The following is a 21,014-nucleotide window of genomic DNA, read 5'->3' as shown; positions in this document are numbered from 1 at the left end:
TCATACAAACTTTGTCCCTCTACCAAGCCTATTTGGAAGAAAGGCTGGTACAGCAATTCCCAGATGGTGAAGAATTGTTTTTATATTTCAGTTAAGGACTGAAATTGAGAAATTTCTCTTTCACACCTCAATTTCTGTGTAGCTTGCACTATTATACTCAGCTGTATTACAGAGCATGAAGCCTCTAAAATATGTAAATTTCCAGATGAATTTCTGAACAGAGGAGAGTCGCACAGATGCAACACATTGCAAAAACCGGAGAATGTCAAAGAAAGGAAATAGATCAAAACAACGTTTTTGACATTACTTTCAATTAAACTGCAACGGTGAGGTCCACATACGCATGGTGAATTTTTAAGGAAAGAAAAGACACGAAGGAATTATTTTATACTGTGTACTGGAGGAATACCAAATAAACAGTGAGATCTGTTTCAATACATCATTACCCTCCAATAATGATTTCAGATCTCTTCGGCTTATCCAGTACATAATCTAAAACTACACTATTCTGGTAAGAGAATTTGAAATCTCAAATTCTAGAAAAGCACAGAATCATACAAATTAGAGATGAAAGAGAGCTATTTATTCATCTAGTCCATCACCATGCCAAGCACAATTGCCCTCTCTAATAATTTCTATTTCCCTTGGGAGAATAACTGTAGAATTCCATCTTTTAAATTTGTGCCCCTTTTAGAAAAAGATTATCAGCCAAATTTCTAAAACCAGACTTCTGTTTGTGTGCATACAACTACTCTAAACAGGGTAGGCAAATCTTATATTTTCATATATAAATGAACATTTAGATGATGTTTAGTAGTTCACACAGAAAAACCTGATGAATGTGTTTGGTTATATATAGGCAACATAAAAAGTCTGTCAACTTAGGATAAAGTCTGCAGAAATAATGCTGAAGGTAAGAAGAAAATTAACAAGCCTTGCACTGCAACAGAAAAAGAAGGTATTATAAGCAAATATGGCTCTCTCCTTCCCTCTTCACACCAAATACTCAAATATAATTAAACGTATTCAACAAGAAATTTTTGAAAATCTGGAACAAAAGCATATTCATTTGTGTGTGAATTTAAATATTTGAGGAATTTTAATTCACTGATCAGACTTTGCTTCCCCCCTTCCCTTTGCTGATGACCTTATCTCAAGTCCTGTCCCAGTTATCACAAAATCCTGGTGTCTTAGTTATGCAACATAAGCCTCTGTTACCAGAAAAGGTTACCAGCATCAACACATGCGAGTGGCAGGAGTTATCCCAGTTGGGTGGTGGATCATCTTGCCTTCAAATCTGACCGCACATCATAAACAAGAATTGATGTATGTGCAGGAGTTACTAAGGCTAAACTCTTGATCAATATGTCAGATTTCAAAAGCGATTGCAACAAAGTAGATTCAGGATTATGAGGCGGTTGCATTCACAAAAACGGTGGAAGGACAAGTCTGAACCACTTTTTTTGCATGTCAAAAGATAAAGCACATGATGAAAGATCTTAAGCATGCGGATAGTACCTCCATAGCCAGTTTAGCTGTGACTCATTAGGGAGACCAAAAACATACTACACATAAAAGGTTAGTTAACAGTACATACACACACAAGCTTCAGCTACAGTGAAGACCAACACTTTTGCACAACCACATGATTCTCCCAATCGGTACCATAAACATCCATTAACATGATAATACCCATTAATCCAGCCAAACGCAACTCATTTATCATCTTTCTATTGCAACCCATCTGTGTGCATGTAGGGAGGAGAGATTCACAGCCTTATCTGTTGGGGGATTAGCTTCAGAGGAAGGGCTGATTTTCAGTAATTCTTTGGTAAGGAAAAGCTCATTTGTTTCCATTTATTGAAATACCTATTTGTTATTCTACTTTCATGATCTCACTTATGTCTTAAGCAAAGCGCTTGGAATGAAGTGGGAGGGAGGAGTGCAGTAACAATATCTGATTGCAGAAATCAAGACAGACTATATTTAGGACTTTTTTTTAAAAATTATCTTTGCATCACTACTTGCTCACATTTTTCTGATGTTTAGCTTATGGACCAAGAGATATATTTTAATGGATGGCAAAGACATGTCAATGCCTGAAAGAATCCATTCTAACCTGAAAATGCGGTTTTCAGTTTTGTTGTTTTCTACATAGATCTCCTCTCTTGGACACAACAAGCTAAATACATAAGGCTGTAAGCTAACAAACCATATCCTAATTCCAAAGGATGGCCAAGTGTGGCTCTATGTACAGTCTTATTATAGCAGCAATTACACAACTTAGCCTCTCTCTAAAAGTGCCTTTTGTGCCACTAGAGAAATCATCACTGCTATAGACCACAGAGATGGAGGCCTATCTCTTTAGCAATCTGGATGCATAGGGCACCAGAGAGTCTGAACATTCTGAATGTATAACAACATTGTTTAAAGCAACTAAGAAAAATAAAATCACTGCAGAAGGACAGGGAAATTCTCATTTGGGTTCATGCTTGGGATTTTATGTTAAATATAAAAAAGAGAATATAGCTGTAACAGCGTCCCTGATCCTTGGCTGTAACTGAGTGCTCAGTATAATTTGGAGGAAGGGTTTGGTGGTGGACATTTCTGCCCATTGCACCAACATAGGAGCTGCTACACTAATTCCACACTATCAGAGGATCTTTAAGGTAAGCTAGCATTAGAGCAGCGTGGCAGTCACATACAGCTGCCTTAATGCAGGGAAGAATCTGTCACTAAATACAACGTAATGTAACTGTAAACACAAAATTCTGTAAATGCAACAATTAAAGTTCCAAGTTCAATTTCCATGGGGTGGATGGGTCAGTTTGTTTAGCAGAAGAAAAAGCAGGGAAAATAGCTCTCTCTCTATTGGTTTAACTGTGTACTTCCATAGCTGCAGAGTCAAATGGAATTTACTCACCTATGGAATTCTACAGTGAATACTGTGGCCACCATTAAAAATTCAAGGGGAAATCCTGGTCTTATTGAAGTAAATAGCAGAACACTTATTTATTATAACTGGGCCAAGATTTCATCCTCAGTACTTACCAACAGTTACCACTCAGTGTTATATATCTGAGACAGTGCAGTTAATCTTCAGAAATCTAACCAGAAACAACAACTGTAACTTAGATACCACTATGTGGGTACTGTTGGTAAATACAAGCTTTAATAGATACTAATGTGTTGATTAACATTGCCATTGGGCTTAATAATGCTCACAATCAAATCAATATCATAACATAACATCCACTGACGTCACTGGAAACTGAATCTGCTCTAGTCCATATAAACAGTAGCAGAGGCTTTGAGCCCGCATTGTAATCCATTTGAGTGGACTGTTCTACCCATGTGATTTCTTATCGACTTCAAAGGGTCTCTGTTTAGATGCAGTAGTCTGTCTGAATGGATCACAATGCAGGACTAGATCCAAGAGGCTCAATTTAACAGATATTTCAGATTGTGCATAGGTAATTATCAATCACTTATATCTACTTTAATTGTTAACTGGTTTTGCAAATTAACCTGGAGACTAGCTCTAAGGAAGTAAAGCCATTTGACTTATATGCACACACAAGGGGGAAATGAAAGCCTTCACATGTTTTCCACAGCAGAACATGGTGTTTTTCTTCACCCTTACATAATATGAAAGCAAATCAATTTTGGGATGCATGGAAAATGTCAGCAAAAAAGGATAATTTTTCAGACAGTTCTGAGAATGTGAGGGGATATTAAAAAGAACCTGAACATAACCTTTACTATAGCATTCCTTTAAAAGAAAAAGCTTTAGAATGAGCTAAAAATTGTGTGAGACAATAAATCAAAGTGACATCTCAGAAGTAGTTGTGATGCTCTGCTCAGGACACCCAAAACCATAAACCACTATGTTACCTCTCTGTCTCAGGCAAGGGAGACTTTTGCTAGAGTTTAGATGTGTCTGAGTAACCTTTGGGTGGGCTAGAGTTTACTTCACTGCACCTCTCCTAATTCAACACATTTCCTATAAAAAGCACATGGAGACCCACAATTCAGTCATTCAGGATTGCATTGGGTAAACCTCCCCACAATAAAGCCCAAAAAGAACAAGAGGAATTAAATTAATTCTTAAGTACCAACTTTATAGAATTTTATACTGGTAAAAACATAATAAATAATAGCATAATTTCTGCTAAACAACAATGGTATTTCATAATCTACATACATTAATCTAAGTTATACATAATATAAAAAAAGGAACCAACTAATTCTAAACAGCTTAATCCACACAGAAATGCAGTGAGAAGTAACTCAGAGTTTGAAAAGCTGTGGTTGCGTTCACCTGAATCTCAGTTGGAATCTTTGGTCCTCAACTCTGTATAGTCTGCTGAATCAAAGCCCTGCAATAATATCTTTCCTTCTCTTGCTTGCAGAAATATCCAATCAGAACTCACACAGCCACTTTTCCTCCTCTGCTCAACTGTGGAATCATTCAGTTAGTTAGTCAGCTAAGTAATTAAGTCAGTATTAAGTATATAATTGAAAAATCCTGTTACAAGAAAAATACAAAACTGAGAACAGAAAAATATTAATGACTCTTTCCCTATTATCACATTGAAAAAGAAAAGCACTGGTGAGTCATACTGGTTAACACACTTTCATTAAAACAAATTATCTTGAATCAAACATTCATGGTACATAACTAAAATAAAAGAAATTATGTTTCCCTCTCAATTTCCCCTTTCTGTAACTTACACTGCCATGGCTTTCTCGTTAGAAAGTTAATAGCGTTAACATACTGCAAAATGCCTTCTACTCCTGTAGAAGGCTGAGACTCTCCCAAACCAAAGAGGTCACATGTCCCCTTGTAAAGCAGTTTCCATGATTACTTGCCCTCAATGGAGTCTATTGAGCATGCCCAAAACTGCCACACCCAGTCCAGAGACTTATAGGTGTGGAATAGTAATTGTGCATCTGCCTAGCAAGTCACCCTGACAACTCATTCCCTCCCTCCCTTCTCCTCTCTAGAGCTCTTAAAGATATTAGGCATGTAGGTTACATCAGGTATCTGCCACACCAGTCTGTCTGCCTCACAAACTCAACAAGACTCTGCCAGTCTAGACTTTGTCTTCAAAGTAACATTCAGTGAACCCCAGTTCCCGAGTTCTTCAAAGACATCTCTCTGCCTTGTCCAGTTTCTCTCACTGGAAACTCAGATAAATGGTTACATTTGCTGTCTCCAAAGAGACCACGTACACACCAGGTTGCTGGCTTGATGAGCACACGCTATCTTAAACACAGCACTGAGATGGTTAATAGTAAAACTAAGAATAAGTTTATAAATAAAGGAGAAATTTAAGTGATACTAAGCAGCGAACAGAAATGGAAAATGATTACAACAAAACAAAATAAAACACTTTTGACTAAGCCTTAATTTTAGAAAGTTACAATCTTTAGCTGCAAAAAGAAAAGGAGTACTTGTGGCACCTTAGAGACTAACAAATTTATTAGAGCATAAGCTTTCGTGAGCTACAGCTCACTTCATCGGATGCATTTGGTGGAAAAAACAGAGGAGAGATTTCGATGTGTGTGTATATAAATCTCTCCTCTGTTTTTTCCACCAAATGCATCCGATGAAGTGAGCTGTAGCTCACGAAAGCTTATGCTCTAATAAATTTGTTAGTCTCTAAGGTGCCACAAGTACTCCTTTTCTTTTTGCGAATACAGACTAACACGGCTGCTACTCTGAAACCAATCTTTATCTGAAGAGCTTTCTCATGTACAGTAAGCCACCAGCATCTCCAACCCTTCAGGTAGGAGAATCCAATGTTCACAGAACCAGAGGGGGCTGTCTGCTCTGTCCCCTAAATGATTGATAACTAGAACGTCCTTTTGCTCCCCTTATCTTTCCCAAAATCCTTTGTCTTTCTCTCAAGAGCCAGTCAGACCTCCTGGGGGTTCAGACTGTGGTGTGTACCCTCAATGTGCTCACCCAGCTGTTCCTCCTCCACTTAGTAGCTTTGCCTACCTTATATGCAAATGTACTTCCACTGTCCTCTGCTTGCAATCTAAGAAGGCAAACGGGTAAATCTACGTTCCTTTGTCTAAGGCAAGCTAGTTTATTCACCGCCTCCAAAACATATTTTAACATATGTTTAACACAGAGCTAACTTTTTAATACATAACCTGTATATACATCACACAATATTAATGACCAGCACGTAACCAGTTTTTATAAGATATTAGGGTTTAGCTAGATAGTCTGACAATAATGTGTTGAGTGTGCCCTTTTCCAGCAAATTCTCATTGCTTTTTCCAGATTTAGATCTGGCTTTTCTAACAGTCTTTTTTCTTATCTTGAATCGTGATATCTTTTGTACCTATCACAATCTGATCTCTAACCATTATCTTGAATCGTGATATCTTTTGTACCTATCACAATCTGATCTCTAACCATTGACTCATATTCTGAAAATTACATGTCTGATTTCTTATCATTAAATCTGTTAAAATTATTAAAAAGTCTCTTCTCCATTTGATTTCTTGAGTGAAATTGAAATCTTTCAAATGTCTCATTTATTTTTGGTACACCCAGTATCCCTCAATTTTTAAGACAAATCCAGTGAGCCTATTTGCTAACATTACACTCAAATTACATAGGGAAATTGCATCAGAACCAGCAATATTTAAAAAGATGGTAATCTTTTATTTATCTTCCTTACAAGTAAATCCTGATGCCCTCAAAAACAAATCAAAGTCTTGTTTAAACTTTTTCTAATTTTCTGCAGCATTTAACATTTTTAGAAATGTGGGACTCTTAATTGATCCATTTTAGATCATTCAAATTTGTTTTTCATTTCAGAGTAACTTTTACCTCAGTTTTTCCCCAGTCTTTTCCAGTTCTTTTTAACACTTACTCCTGATACCATATGTTGTTTTATATTCAAGTAATCCACTAGTCTTCATAATAACTAATTACTAGTAAATTAACAGCAGCCTTTACGAGATACATAGTTAACATATATAGAGGGAGCATTTTAACTCCAGTCAATCTCTCAGTCTAACTTAAAACCAGTGGCTTCCTCCCACTCCCTGGAGTTTCTATTAGTTCTCTTAAAGCCACACTACAACAGTAATCAAAGATGACAGTGTTGGATCTCAAAGCTGAGAAGAATTCCTGCAAGAGAGCTTAGTAATAAGTAAATGACATCAGGTAGTGAAGATTTGTCTCCCACTTATGGCACTGAGAGTTGAACAATTAATCTGTTTCCTGAGACTGCACTGGAAGTTTCCTTCATCTAATTAGCAATGTTCAGTAAACATCCCAGAAGGAACTCAGTGTGGTTACTTTACAGAGCTTACAGTTGGAGGTAATGCTGATATGTCTCTTATGAAAATGAGCTTTAATATCACCTTCAAACAATGGCTATGTATTTAAATGCTCTTCATAACTGAAGATTAGCCAGAAGCTATCTTCTACTGTTTTGTGAAAAGCAGAAATATCTATATTTCACACACACAGAGAGAACGCACACACATGCACTCACTCCCTCCCCCCCCGTAGTGTACAGAATGGACACCAACATCATTTCTGTTGGTGAAATGGAACAAAAACAAATCACTCAACTATAAAGCAACAATACATTTGCTGATGCTCTTAATGGAAAAAGAAAATAAAGTTTTCTAAAGTTGGTAGAATGTATATGGAAAGTGTGAACAAACTACAACATCATTTGCTTCCACCACAGAACAAAAAGCACTTGAGTGATGTTTTCATAAAGAAGTCACTGTCTGCCCATTACATCCAGGAGGTGAAACAGATGTAAGAAAACTACCAAGAACACAAATGAAGAAATGTAACTTGGAAAAGTTTAAGCACGTGACTAAGCTCTTGCAGGATCAGGGCCGTAGGCTGCAAGCTCCTTAGGACAGAGAGTATGAGGCAGATCCTCAGCTAATGTAAACTGCCTTAGGGTCTTTGACTTCAATCATTTACATTAGCTGAGGATGTGCCACTATATCTTTCTCTTGGTGTGGGCAGCACCATCCCTAGCACACTATGATCAGTATCATAATACAAAAAATGATAGTTCAAGCATGACGAAAGGGGGGAGGTTATACTGTAAGTGCTTAGATCTCCCAACTCCCTCTGAAGTTATTGGAAGTAATGCATATATATGAGAGCCAAATTTATTTTGAAACACCTTCTTATTATGGGTCCATGTGAACTATGCAATGTCCTCCCCCTCCCCCCCACACACACCTTTTTTTAAATCCATACCATAAGTTCAGAGTGTCAAGCTATCTGGAGTGGCTCAAGCACTGAGTACCCATCGCAGGGCAGACTGTTACAAATCAGAACACAAACCCCAAACTGGTTGAATATTCTAAACTTAGATTTCACCAACCAGGCATCAACTGTGAACTCCTCAAGCACTATAAAGCTTTAACATGGAATCCCAGATAGTCCCCTTGGATTCTCCAGTTTATCTTGTCACCTAGGCAAGCTCGTCTTTGTGATACATGGTCTCTGACACCAAAAATCACAATATTCAGGTTCCTTCCAGTCCCAAAGGACCAGTCATTTAACCTAGGTCAATTTCACCTTAGATCTCACACCAAAGATAACTCTTGTAGCCAATCCTATAACAAATTATCTAACGATTTATTAACTAAGATAAAGATATGAGAGTTATTTACAAGGAAAGATAAACGTACACATACAAACAAGTCACAGTCTTAGGTTCCACAAGGTGTTAGAAGGTTCTATAATAAGCAAGCTCTACAAGTCCTTTGGGCTAACCCAAGCTAAGTGCTCGGGATCTTTTGCTTATGCTTAGTAATCCTTCCCCTTCAGAGTCTAAGCTGCATCAAGATCCAGTTTCTTCCCACCAGGGATTTTTATTCTCCTCCCCAGAGTCCTTATGCATGTCTCCTCTTCATGGGGGTTTGAGCAATCAAAAGTCTTTTGTTCTCTGATGTTCCATAGTAGTTTGTCTGGTGTCTGTGGGTCTTCTTTTGTTGGGCAGCAGATAATACTTCCTGTGGCAAACTAGTATTTCATACTTGGTAATGCTTCGCTCCTGTTTGTGAAGATGTACAGTTTTAGAGCAAACTCTTTTACAATTACAGAGCGAACACTTAACAATTATCATTTAACTTGGGATACAAATATTTTAAATGACTGATGCATGCAGCAACTTAAAAGGACTTCATAAAGTCTAAACACTAAACACATTTTTATACATTTAACATCTATTTTAACAGGTGAGCCAGACTGGTTTTCCACTAGGCATTGGTCAGTGTTTGGTTGAGGACTAGGGGCCTTGGCATAAGCTGACACCTGATCTGCCAGTGTTACAGAGTTCCAGTTACACTGTAGCACATGCAGTAGGCTGGACACTGGCTTCCATTACCCTCATACTACAATGTTAGTGTCACTAGGATTGTGTAGATGTAGCAAAGAGTAGAATTTGACCTACTGCATTTATTTTAATATCCAACAGTGCTGTCAATGAAATATATGCCTCAAAGCACCTGTTTGAAACCCCCATCAGTCAGCTGTATTTCTTGGAACATAGAATTTTTCTCTTTGTATAATGTGTGTATCTGAAAATGTGATTAATCACAGTTCTGTTTTCCCTTTCTCTCTATTAACAAGGAAATCCAATATAAAAACAATGTTGTGGTTGAGAATTTAAACTTGCAAACATCATGAAATTTAACCTATGGCTTCTGTATCAAAACATTTGATCACTTTGAATATACATATAGGGAATATATTGTATATTTAATGGTATACATTTCAGCACCAGAAAATATTGAAATATTGTACATGCCCAAGGGGATGTAGATACGGTTGCCTTAGGAAATATAACTGAGTTTCCCTAGTTGTGTGTATTTAAGATCTCAATCACAATGTTGCATTAAACAGAGTTTTTATGATACATTTTATTCTTACAGTAAAATGCATTCTGTATTCCTTTGTGAAAGAAAAGACCAGTCTTGTTATACTTCAATAATGCTTGTTACTAGAAGAGAATTGAAATGTATTGAAAACAAATTGACTTCATTCAAACATTTTTAAAATAAGGGAATCAATATGCTAGAAAATGAATCAAAATGGACCTGAACTATATCCAAACTTAAAGGTATCCAACATTTTGGCCTAGGCACATCTCTACTTATAAGTTAAATTGAAGCCTGGCACACAGTTAGCAAAATTTAATTTGCAAATATAGTAGGTATTAGTTTTGCAGAAGTCCAGTGACATTATATATACAAAAGGCAGAAAGAAAAATGCCTGAAGGATTTGTCTTTGCATATTTATACTTGTGATTCTGGCTGAAAAATAAATTTCGGGGAGCAAGTAAGTATCTAAACACTTTTAGAACTTTTCAGGTAAGTTTTAGAAAAAAGAGTGAATGGTTCTAGGGGGAAGGAGGCTTATATTGCTTAAGAATCAGTTTTCTAATACCACCCACTCCTCTCCCATCCAAATTCATTCTCAAACAAACAATTAGAAATTTTACAAAAATGATGGGCACAAATTCATCTTATCAGTAATTTTCATACCATCTCAGTGAAAATGAATACAAATAACATTTCCCCTTGATAGAATACAATTTTTTAAATATACAAATCAATATAGATTTGTCATAAGAATGTGGTCCTTGCTTGGTTTCAGCACACTGCATGTATTTGTAAGGGAATAGCTCACATTTCACTGCTTGTGAGCAATGCACTTTATATATTTTACATGAGAACAGACATAAATAGAGCTGGTCAGGAATTTTCTGGCAATGCTTTTTTCCCAATCAGAAAATGCCAGTTCTTTGAAACCAAAATGGTTTGTGGAAAAGGGAGAGTTTTGATGAATCTCATGGATTCTAAAATTATTTGCAAAAAGGTTTAAAATTGTCAAAACATCTTGTTTAGACATTTTCCAAATGAAAAGTTTCATTTTCTCGTTCTAAATAAATTTGTTTTGAATTTTTAGTTAATCTTTACTTAAAAGGATTTAAAAAGGTAAAAAAACAGAAACAAACCATTTGGACTGACCCAATCCCAAACTGTTGCAAAATTATCAGTTTCTGAAAAATTTCAAGTTTGACTTTTTGTCCCAATTCAGGAAAGGAAAAAAAAAATCAAAATCTTTCAAACTCTCTTAGGATGGGAAAACCCTTTTATACCCAGCTCTAATTATAAGCTCATTGATAGGTGAGACCTGTTTTCATGTAAATCTGCCTACTTTTCCTAAACACACACATACACCCCGCATATAGAGTGGTAATACACATATGGCAAATTTATTATTCTCCATCTAAGAAATCAAATATCTAAGTTGCCTCAAAAGCCTGATAGAATTGGTGTTTCCTGTTGAAATTCCCTCTTTCTGGAACACAACTTTGAAATCATTTTGGTTAAAAGTTTCAGATCTGGGCCCTGAATGTAGGCGCCTAAAATTATACTTATATACTTACCTAAAAGTGGCATCATTATCAGACCACAACTCCCAGAAAAGTTGATGAAACTGGCAGTTGCTCAGCTCTTTTGAAAAAAACAAGCCACTTATTAGGCAAATAAGGTATTTACTTCAGGAACTCAGGGTTGAAGATTTAAACCTCTATTTTCAGTTCCAAGAGCCTAATGAAGCTGGTGTGTACTAGTTCTTCAGGAGTAGTAGATCTAAGAGCTCTTGTAGTGTTCAATGGAACGGGGGTTGGGCATTCCAGAGGGACACTGGGAAGACTCGGGGGTTAGTGTGCACCTGTCACCCGCCTCTACAGAGAGAGAGAGAAGCCTGCTGAGGCTGGGAGGCAGTGCTTGTGTTGCCATATATTGGTGGATTCAGGTAGCTCATCCACAGCAGGCACAGGGAAGGTGGTAATGAGATGCCTCCCAAGCCTGAAAACCTTTGGGAAGTATCATACCAACTAAATATTAATCCCAGTGACAGCAGCTCCGCTCTCATGAGCGAGATCATCATATTTTCAAAAATAAAAACCAAAAGGAGACTCCTTGACAACATTTTTTAAGGATACAGAGTAGCCAGACAAGACACCAGGATACTTAAAATGTGCTGGTATCATTCCTGGTAGCTTCTGAGTCAGACTCACATCCACATTTCTCTGGTAGTACAAGTTTGTTTTTTTCCCCCCAGAAACGTATTCAAATGCTAAGTTATTCATGAGACACTGAAAAAGTGCCAATAAGATTCATTTTGGCTACGTCTATCCTAATGACTATACGCATGTCCAGGCATGTGGTTGTTCCATAGTTGGCACTGTCCACATCTGACCCTCAGAAGCATATGGCTGAAGGTAAGTAGAGGGCGAATTACCTAGCATTCCTGAGGGTGTGGGTAAGTACATGCCTTGTGCATGGCCCCATACTCATGACAGTTTCCAGTGTGGACAGAGGTAAGGGGTGTGTATCACACCTCGTGTCTCAGTAGTCCTCCACCCCTACTCCCACAATGCACTGAATCCTTTTTGCCTGACCCTTACACAATTTATAAACATCCCTGTCCCCCTGATTTTCACCAATTTGATCAATATAGGTGAATATGGATCCCCTTCTGAGAGCAGCCACCTGACCCGCCAACCACACCCAGGTGCTGATCAATGTGGTTGGAGTACACCATTTTCCACGACATTGCTTGGAGCAGCAGGAACATACACTTGTACAGGGAAATTTCACAGAGGCTGGAGCAGGTGGCCATTGAGCCAACTCTGACTCAGTTCCTGCAACATATAAACCACTTGAAGTTCCTGTGTAGTAAGGCAAAAGACTTAAACTGTTGCTCTGGGAGGGCTCATCATGCATTCCCCTTGTGCAACAAGCTGGAGCAGGTGCTGTCAAGGATGCCCAGTGCATAGCCTGAAGTGGCTCATGACACCCTCCTTAAGCCTGCTGGCTTCATTGTTTATCAGGATGCTGATGAGGGCCAGGATGAGGAGGCAGCAGGGACTATGGAGAACAAGGAGTGTGAGATTTTTCACCTCAAGCCAGTTAAGAAAGCATCTCCTGACAACCAGGAGGACCACCTTGAGTCACAGCTGGAACCAGGACATGAGGCTGGTGAGTTACAGTGGACTCCCACCCTCCCCACCAATATCCTTATACTAATGCAACATTCCTGATTTCACTGCACCCCAAAATGATCCACTGGAGGGCCCTGAGCGATGGTTCTGATAATGGTTACCCTTCTATATATACCTGAATGGGGGAGTTTTGTACGCTATTAAGGTGAAACATGCAGATTTGCATTGATGGTGGAACCTCAATATTCAGCTCCAAGCATGCACTCCAGTATAGACATAGCCTTTGACCAGAAGATTATCTGTGACCATATCTATGCTCATGCAACTTTCATCTTCCCTCCAAATGCTGTTCATCAGACTGAACACTCGTGCCAGAGGACTGTTTGTTTTAGGTGAACAAAGAGCAAATTCTACTTGGTGCAGCAATATGTGTTGGAAAGACACACACACACACACACACACACACTATATATAGATATAGATATAGATAGATATATATATATATATATATATATAAATAAATAAATAAATAAATAAATAAATATAAATCCACTGCTCAAGTGAAAAACCAGGGCATTTTAGGTATACCAAAAGGGGTTCCTGAGACATCTAGACATTATGTGAAAAATCAGGACTGTCCAAGTACTGCCTTTGTTTTTTGTTATTGCTTTGAGCTTCCCTGGTTGTCTGTATTCACACACCATCTCCTGCCTTATACTTAGATCACAAGCTCTTTGGAGCAGGGGCTATCTTTGTTTTATTTCAGAGTAGCAGCCGTGTTAGTCTGTATTTGCAAAAAGAAAAGGAGTACTTGTGGCATCTTAGAGACTAACAAATTTATTTGAGCATAAGCTTTCGTAAGCTTCAGCTCACATCCGATGAAGTGAGCTGTAGCTCACGAAAGCTTATGCTCAAATAAATTTGTTAGTCTCTAAGGTGCCACAAGTACTCCTTTTCTTTTTACGAATACAGACGGCTGCTACTCTGAAACCTGCTTCTTTCTGGTGGTTTTACTCTAAGAGGCTAATGTATAATCTCTTCGGGTTTTGTATTTCTGTGCATTTGACAAATCGTTTCGAATACTCTTCAGTCACACACGTGCATACAACACTCATTGCCTCATCTTTAAAATTCCCATAGATGTTATTTTGCTATTAAAACAGCCATTGTGGGGCAACCCTTGCTTTTTTTTTTTTTAATTGGTACATGTAACTTCTAATATCTAATGCATATGTGCATTGATGTGATGCAATAGGCAAAGTGCAGGGACATGCATGACAAATTAGAAGAGCTAAAGTGAGTGAAGGGAAGTAAAATCAGTGCTGGTTTAACTGGCTAAGAAAGACACCACAAATCGCTTGTTGGTACTAAAATCTAGTCTGCGATTAAGATTAACTTAGTACCTGAAAGCAATGAAGTCAATGCTTTGGAAACTAGAATTGTTATTATGGTTTAGTCAGCCAGTTATCCATAAGCAATTAAAATCAGATTCAACATCACACTGTAGATTAAAGGAAAAGTAGGCACAGAAACAAACAGTGCCAAAAAATGGACAGGACTTGGGGAGAGAACAGGATAGGAAAAGCAATGGTGCTAGCTATTTGTTGGAATGAAGAAAAATAACTTTGCTACATGACATGAAATGGTTTCTTTTGTACAGATTTATTATTCCATTTATTCTTAAAACAAAACCAACTGTAGACATTTACCTTAGGAATAGAAAGTTGCTTATTTCAGTACTGTGGAGTTTAACACAACTATGGATTGATGGTTTCAAAAGGCACCAGTCACACTTCCACAGCATTTGCTGATAGAAATATAAAAGCTTCACTTTAAAGGATAAATAAAGCAACACTATTATCTAAACAGGGTAAAATTTAACATTCTTGTGGTTTGTGGAAATTTTTGATGTGCCTGCTGGCTTTTCAATAAAAATCAATTATGCCTTAAATGTGAGCAGTAGTCAACATACTACAGACTATAAATTCAATTTCATACTCAGAAATATGGATTAGCTGAACTTGATGCCCTTCCATTGATTTCAGAAAGCAAAAGCTGATAAGGTAAATAACAGTAAGAAGCTCTCTGACACTTCACATCAAGTTCCGGATTTCCATATTATTTTTGTAAGAACTTTCCAGTCACCATAATATCCTCCTTGTGAAATATGTATGATGAATAGATATTATATGGATTGCTGATTCATCTCTGTTTACAGAATGGATATTTAGCTTTTATAATACAAGATGGGAACTGGATAGGAAATGAATATACTGGTTTCCTTTAGCACCAGGCAAGATGTGTATCATCCAGCCTGAATGAAGCCTGTGGCTAATTACAGAACATTGTGATTAAGCTCATGTACTTTGGACTGCAGTCTCATATAAGACTCTAGAGCTCAGATATGCAAGAGGGAACCAGTCTCTAAAATACAAAGAAAATACAATCCACTATTTAAAACCAAATCAGTTCTATGTTCTCTGAGATATTTACCATAAGAAAATGAAAAGTAAACACGCATTCTAAATCCTAAAATGTTAGTCTAAGCAAGAGTTGTATCAAACAATGCTTCACCCTGACAGATGGTATACGCAGGTTACAGTTCCTCAATACACAGGTTTGTATTACCTTCCAGCCTGGAACTGCCCTTCCCCAGTTCAAAGTCTTTTTCCTCCAGATATTCCTCCAGGTGTTGAGACAGGGGAAGAGAGGCCAAGTGATGATGTCACTGTCTCTCTTTTTTAAAAATCTTCTTCCAGCTTGCTAGAAAGATGCTTGCTGTGATCTGGGGGTTAGGCAGACCCAATTGGTCAAGCAGTCTCCATTGCCTATGTGCTCTCTCTGAGAATTCTCTATGGTGATCCTTGCGGGAGTGGATTCCCTTTAATGGGCCATCAGCACATGTCTGGCTGGTCCTTTGTTGCAACTGAAAGGTTGGCTGTGGGGGATCTCCCAACCTCACCCCATAGTTCAGTAACACAGAGCAATTCTTCATAACGTCCCATATAATGATAGGTTTCAGAGTAGCAGCCATGTTAGTCTGTATTCGCAAAAAAAAAAAAAAAAAAAAAAAAAAAGAAAGAGTACTTGTGGCACCTTAGCGACTAACACATTTATTTGAGCATAAGCTTTCGTGAGCTACAGCTCACTTCATCGGATGCATTCAGTGGAAAATCTCCCCACTGTACTGATGAAGTGAGCTGCAGCTCATGAAAGCTTATGCTCAAATAAATGTGTTAGTCTCTAAGGTGCCACAAGTACTCTTTTTTCCATATAATGATAGAGATAGCTCAGTGGGTTGAGCATTGGCCTGCTAAACCCAGGGTTGTGAGTTCAATCCTTGAGGGGGCCATTTAGGAATCTGGAGCAAAAATTGGGGATTGGTGCAGCTTTGAGCAGGGGCTTGGATTAGATGACCTCCTAAGGTCCCTTCCAACCCTGATATTCTATGACTATATTGTTGCTCCCTTGATAGTCTTCTCTGACAAGCAATATCTTACACTAATCCCTATGGCTGGAACATCCTCCCATATTCTGCATAGCACACAACCAGTGATGCTGCTTACTACAACAGTCATATTGCAGTAACCTTGTGGCCTATTGGGTAGCTCACTGGACTAGGACTCAGGAAGCCAGAATTCTATGCCTAGCTCTGTCACTGGCCTGTTAGGTGACCACTGGGCAAAACGCTTTCCCTTCTCATTTCGCTATAAAACTGGAACAATGACATTTATCTCCTTTGGGAAACTCTTTAATACATATGGATGAAAAGTGCTATAGAAGAACTAGGTATTATTATGATGCTCCCCTGGCCTGGTTGTTTTGTTCACCATTTTACACTTAGATTGCAATCCCTTTGGATCTGGGACGGTCTTCAAAATTGGCTCTGCATTGGAATGAACCTGACACCTTTCACATTTTTGAGGGAGACCCACTACCCAGAATACCAAATAGCCTAGTGGTTAGGGAACGGGTTCAAGTCCCTGATCTGAATCAGGCAGAGCAGGGACTTGAAGCAAGGTCTCCCACATCCAAAGTTAATGCCTTGCCACCAGGTTATTGCCTATTCTGTGGGGTAGGTCGGTCTCTCATGCACAGGGGTGCTGGAGCAATTTTTATGGAGGTGCTAAGAACCATTGAACCAAACTGTAAACCTTGTTTATAATGGAAACCACTTCAAACCAGGGATACGGCAGCCAAGGGTGTGGCAACCCTAGTTTCAGCACCTATGTGCGCATGCGCACGCATGCGCACGCACGCACACACACACCCCCACCCTGAGAAACCCATCTCAACTAAAGTTTTTATCAGACCCGAAACATTCATGTGAAAAGTTTTGGTCTCAATGAATTGGCATTTTCTAACAATCCATTTTGTCAAGAAATTCTCATCTAGTTCTAATTACATGAGAGTCACCTTTTGTTATCCTTCACTGTGGTAAGTCTAATTTAGGCCCCGATCCTGCAACTACTTTTTGCCAGAATAGTTCTGATCCTGCTCAGATCCAACATGGACTGTAAAGCATAATGCACACCATACTACCCTAAAATATTAACTGTCTCATACTTATTTAAATGCAGGTACACTTTCATACAACACTTGTATTGGAAATACGTGTTAATTTCTTCCTAAATATGCAATGAAGGACCCTGATTAATATATGTTCTTTGTAAATTATAATTCTAGCTAAGTTTACATAGTGACTACAAATGCAGCTAATAAAACCAATAAAAGCTACCCAACATTGTCTTTATATTATTCCATTGTAACCAAAAAATTGAAAAAACACACGCATTGTTTAAAAATAATTCTTGTAGATACACTTGGAAAACTGCAAACATTCATAAACAGCTCTCTCTTTGGGGAAAGAGAAAAAATGCCATTAAACAGGTGTTAGAATTTAAATGACATCTCATTAGTGACTTCTTTTTTCAGCTCAGAGACAAATAAAAGCATTATTTCATTTAAAAGCATTGGTGTTACTCCTAAGGGTTTCTGGTATCATAATGTTTTGTTTTATAAAAGCTATTTAGCCCCTTCCAACATTCTTGCTTATTTCTACAAAATAAGCAGACTATCCTTCTAAATTGAGATTGAGAAAGAAGCCATGGGTGAATAAGGTTATTGTAAATAACCCTGCTCCTTCCCTGTAAGTCACATAGAAGTGTCATCTTCCTCAACAATAGAGGAAAACTGAGGAAACAAAGGAATCTAGAGTAGGAGTAAGGAGGTTATATTACTTCTTTATTTGGCTCTAATGCAACTGCTGCTAGAATACTGTATCCAATTTTGGTGTCCACAATACAAGGATTGTCTTGATAAAATGGAAAGGTTTCAGAGAAGAGCCACAAGAATGATTAAAGGACTGGAAAAATATGTCTTATGGTGAGTTTAACAAAGAGAAAAGTAGTTTAGATTTACAAAGAGAAAATTAAGGGATGACTTGATTACAGCCTATAAATCCATAGATGGGGAACAAAAATTTGATATTAGAGACTTCAACCTAGCAGACTAAGATATAACAAAGATCCCCTGGCTTGAAGTTGAAGCTAGACAAATTCACATTGTTAAAAATGTACACTTTATTTCCAATGGGGTAATTAAGCATTAGAATAATGTACTAAGGATTGTGGTGGATTTTCCATCACTAACAATCAAGACTGAATGTTTTTCTAAAAGATATGCCCTAGTTGAAATATGAGTAATCCTCCTAATCATCAGAAGGGTAATCTAGTGAATAAAGCACATGTCAGGGTCAGGCATCTTAGGTTAAGTGCAATATTATATAGTGGCAGAGCCAGTAGTAGAATTTATGTGAGCTTTGGTTTCTCTATCTTTAAAAAGAAAAGGAGTACTTGTGGCACCTTAGAGACTAACAAATTTATTTGAGCATAAGCTTTTGTGAGCTACAGCTCACTTCATCAATACAGTGGGGAGATTTTTCACTGAATGCATCCGATGAAGTGAGCTGTAGCTCACAAAAGCTTATGCTCAAATAAATTTGTTAGTCTCTAAGGTGCCACAAGTGCTCCTTTTCTTTCTGCGAATACAGACTAACACGGCTGCTACTCTGAAATCTATCTTTAAAAGGTAGTATAATCGTTACACAAAATATAGTAGCTATATACAAAGGAGTTTTGCAAGGCTTAGCTATTAGCTTAAGTCACTAGTTACTATGGTGATGGGTCCATTAGGTAATGCTTGTGAAGCACTTTGAGATCCTTGGATGAAAAACACATGCATTGCTGGGTTCTAAATTAACTGTAAACACTTTAGGAAAAGATCTGGGTATCTAGACACCTAATTGAAAACCTCCACATAAGGAATAGGATAGAAAATAATACTGAAAATATTACAATACCATTATATAAATCAATGATACAACTTCCCTTGGAAAACTGTATTCAGTTCTGACCATTCCTGAGGGAATGTTACAGAAGCACAGGGTGTTCAAAAGCAGTACAAGTGATAAGGATGGAAAAACCTCTATTTGAGAAGAAGTGGAAAAGATTGTGACTGCTGGAGAATGAGGGGGTGGGTTACAGATTGCTAAAACAATTAATAGTACAGAGAAGGCAATCAGGAACTTATGTTCATCCTTACTCTTAATAAAAGAACAAGGGGACATTTAATGAAATGGAAAGGCAAAAACTGATACAAGGATTTATTTTATAGACACACACACACTCACAATATTTACCCACATTTTGTTCCCCAAAGATATCATTGAAACCGTGAGTTCTGTATGGTTTAAAATGGGATTGGACTTTCATATGGGTAAATAAACTCTAAACAAACTATGGGTAAATAAAGTAGATAGGCTCTAGTTATGGGCCACTGACCAAAAGTTACAATTAGAGGTGTTGGAAATTTGAATAATTTCCATTTGCTGACATCATTTTTAGATGAAAATGGCAGTTAAAAAAATCTCCCCTCCCAAAAATTTCTATAGAGCTGTTCAAGTTTTTTTTATTTGAGAAATTTTGAAATATTAAGAAACCATGAGTTAAGGCTTTTGAAAAATTTTCACAATTTTTCCCCACCAGCTCTATTGACAACATTAAGTAAGTGAATTCAAAAGCCGGTAGCCAAAAACAACAGTTACCTTTGTATTTAACTTAAGCTGTCTCTTTCCAATGCAACAATGTACAAAAACATGATGTGCCTATTATGAGAACTTTTTTAAAACTATCACATTTAATAATCACAAAATTTTATCTGGAGGACCAAGACCAGTCCATTTAAGACATATGTCCACATCGCACAGCCAGATCTATTGGGAACATTCTGCTCAGCAAAGAATCAAATAGACTGAAAGGGGAAAAAAAAAAAAAAAAAAAAAAAAAAAGGTTGTCAAGACAGTTGAGAGGTTGACACTATGGACAGCACTACAGCTTGATGAGGCGATAAAAAGAGTGTTTGCTGGTGAATAGAAATAAACTAGAAAACCTGCTGACTGAATATACAGTGTGCAAGTGAATTTCCGTAAATTACTAAAGGCGTATATTGTATACAAATAACCATAAGAGATGCTGTGGGATGGGGGAGGCAGGAAGAGGAACACTGGATATGAATTTAGGTGAAAGTAGTCTTCAGGGCGTACATGTCATTGGGACTGAAAAACTTATTTAAAAAAATTGCTCTGATGCAGCAACATATTTAGGCTGAAAAGTGTTGACAGTGTATGAGATATTTAAAACTCCTATTGACTTCTCTGGGTCCAGGATTTCACCCATTGCCCTTCACCAAGCTGAAGAAACTATACAGGTTCCAATATCCAGCTAGCATTCTGTACACACATAGTGGAAAAGGGAGGATAGGAATGGACTGCAAGTTCAGCATTTTGGTCACATTTTCTTTGTTTTCAGTTATTTTTTTAGACTGCAGGAAACCAACCAACCATACCACTTGTTAAAGAAATAATACCACACATGATACGCTAAGCTGGCTCTGGGCCCCTACAGATTTTGAAGAATTGTGAACACAAAC

General features: G+C 37.7%; 1 long non-coding RNA gene across 2 annotated transcripts in view; it reads right to left on the bottom strand.

The window, feature by feature from the left end:
- LOC122459294 overlaps positions 1–21,014 on the bottom strand; it is a 193,749-nt gene that overhangs the window by 101,915 nt on the left and 70,820 nt on the right. For both annotated transcript variants that reach the window (XR_006279878.1, XR_006279879.1), the window contains exons 2-3: positions 4,322–4,459; positions 3,895–4,003 (exon numbers count right to left, since the gene is read on the bottom strand). This is a non-coding gene — a long non-coding RNA (uncharacterized LOC122459294). The remainder of the gene's footprint in view (positions 1–3,894; positions 4,004–4,321; positions 4,460–21,014) is intronic.

Source organism: Dermochelys coriacea, chromosome 3 (assembly GCF_009764565.3).
Source record: "Dermochelys coriacea isolate rDerCor1 chromosome 3, rDerCor1.pri.v4, whole genome shotgun sequence".
Lineage (NCBI taxonomy): Eukaryota > Metazoa > Chordata > Testudines > Dermochelyidae > Dermochelys > Dermochelys coriacea.
This window is presented reverse-complemented; position numbering and strand designations above follow the sequence as displayed.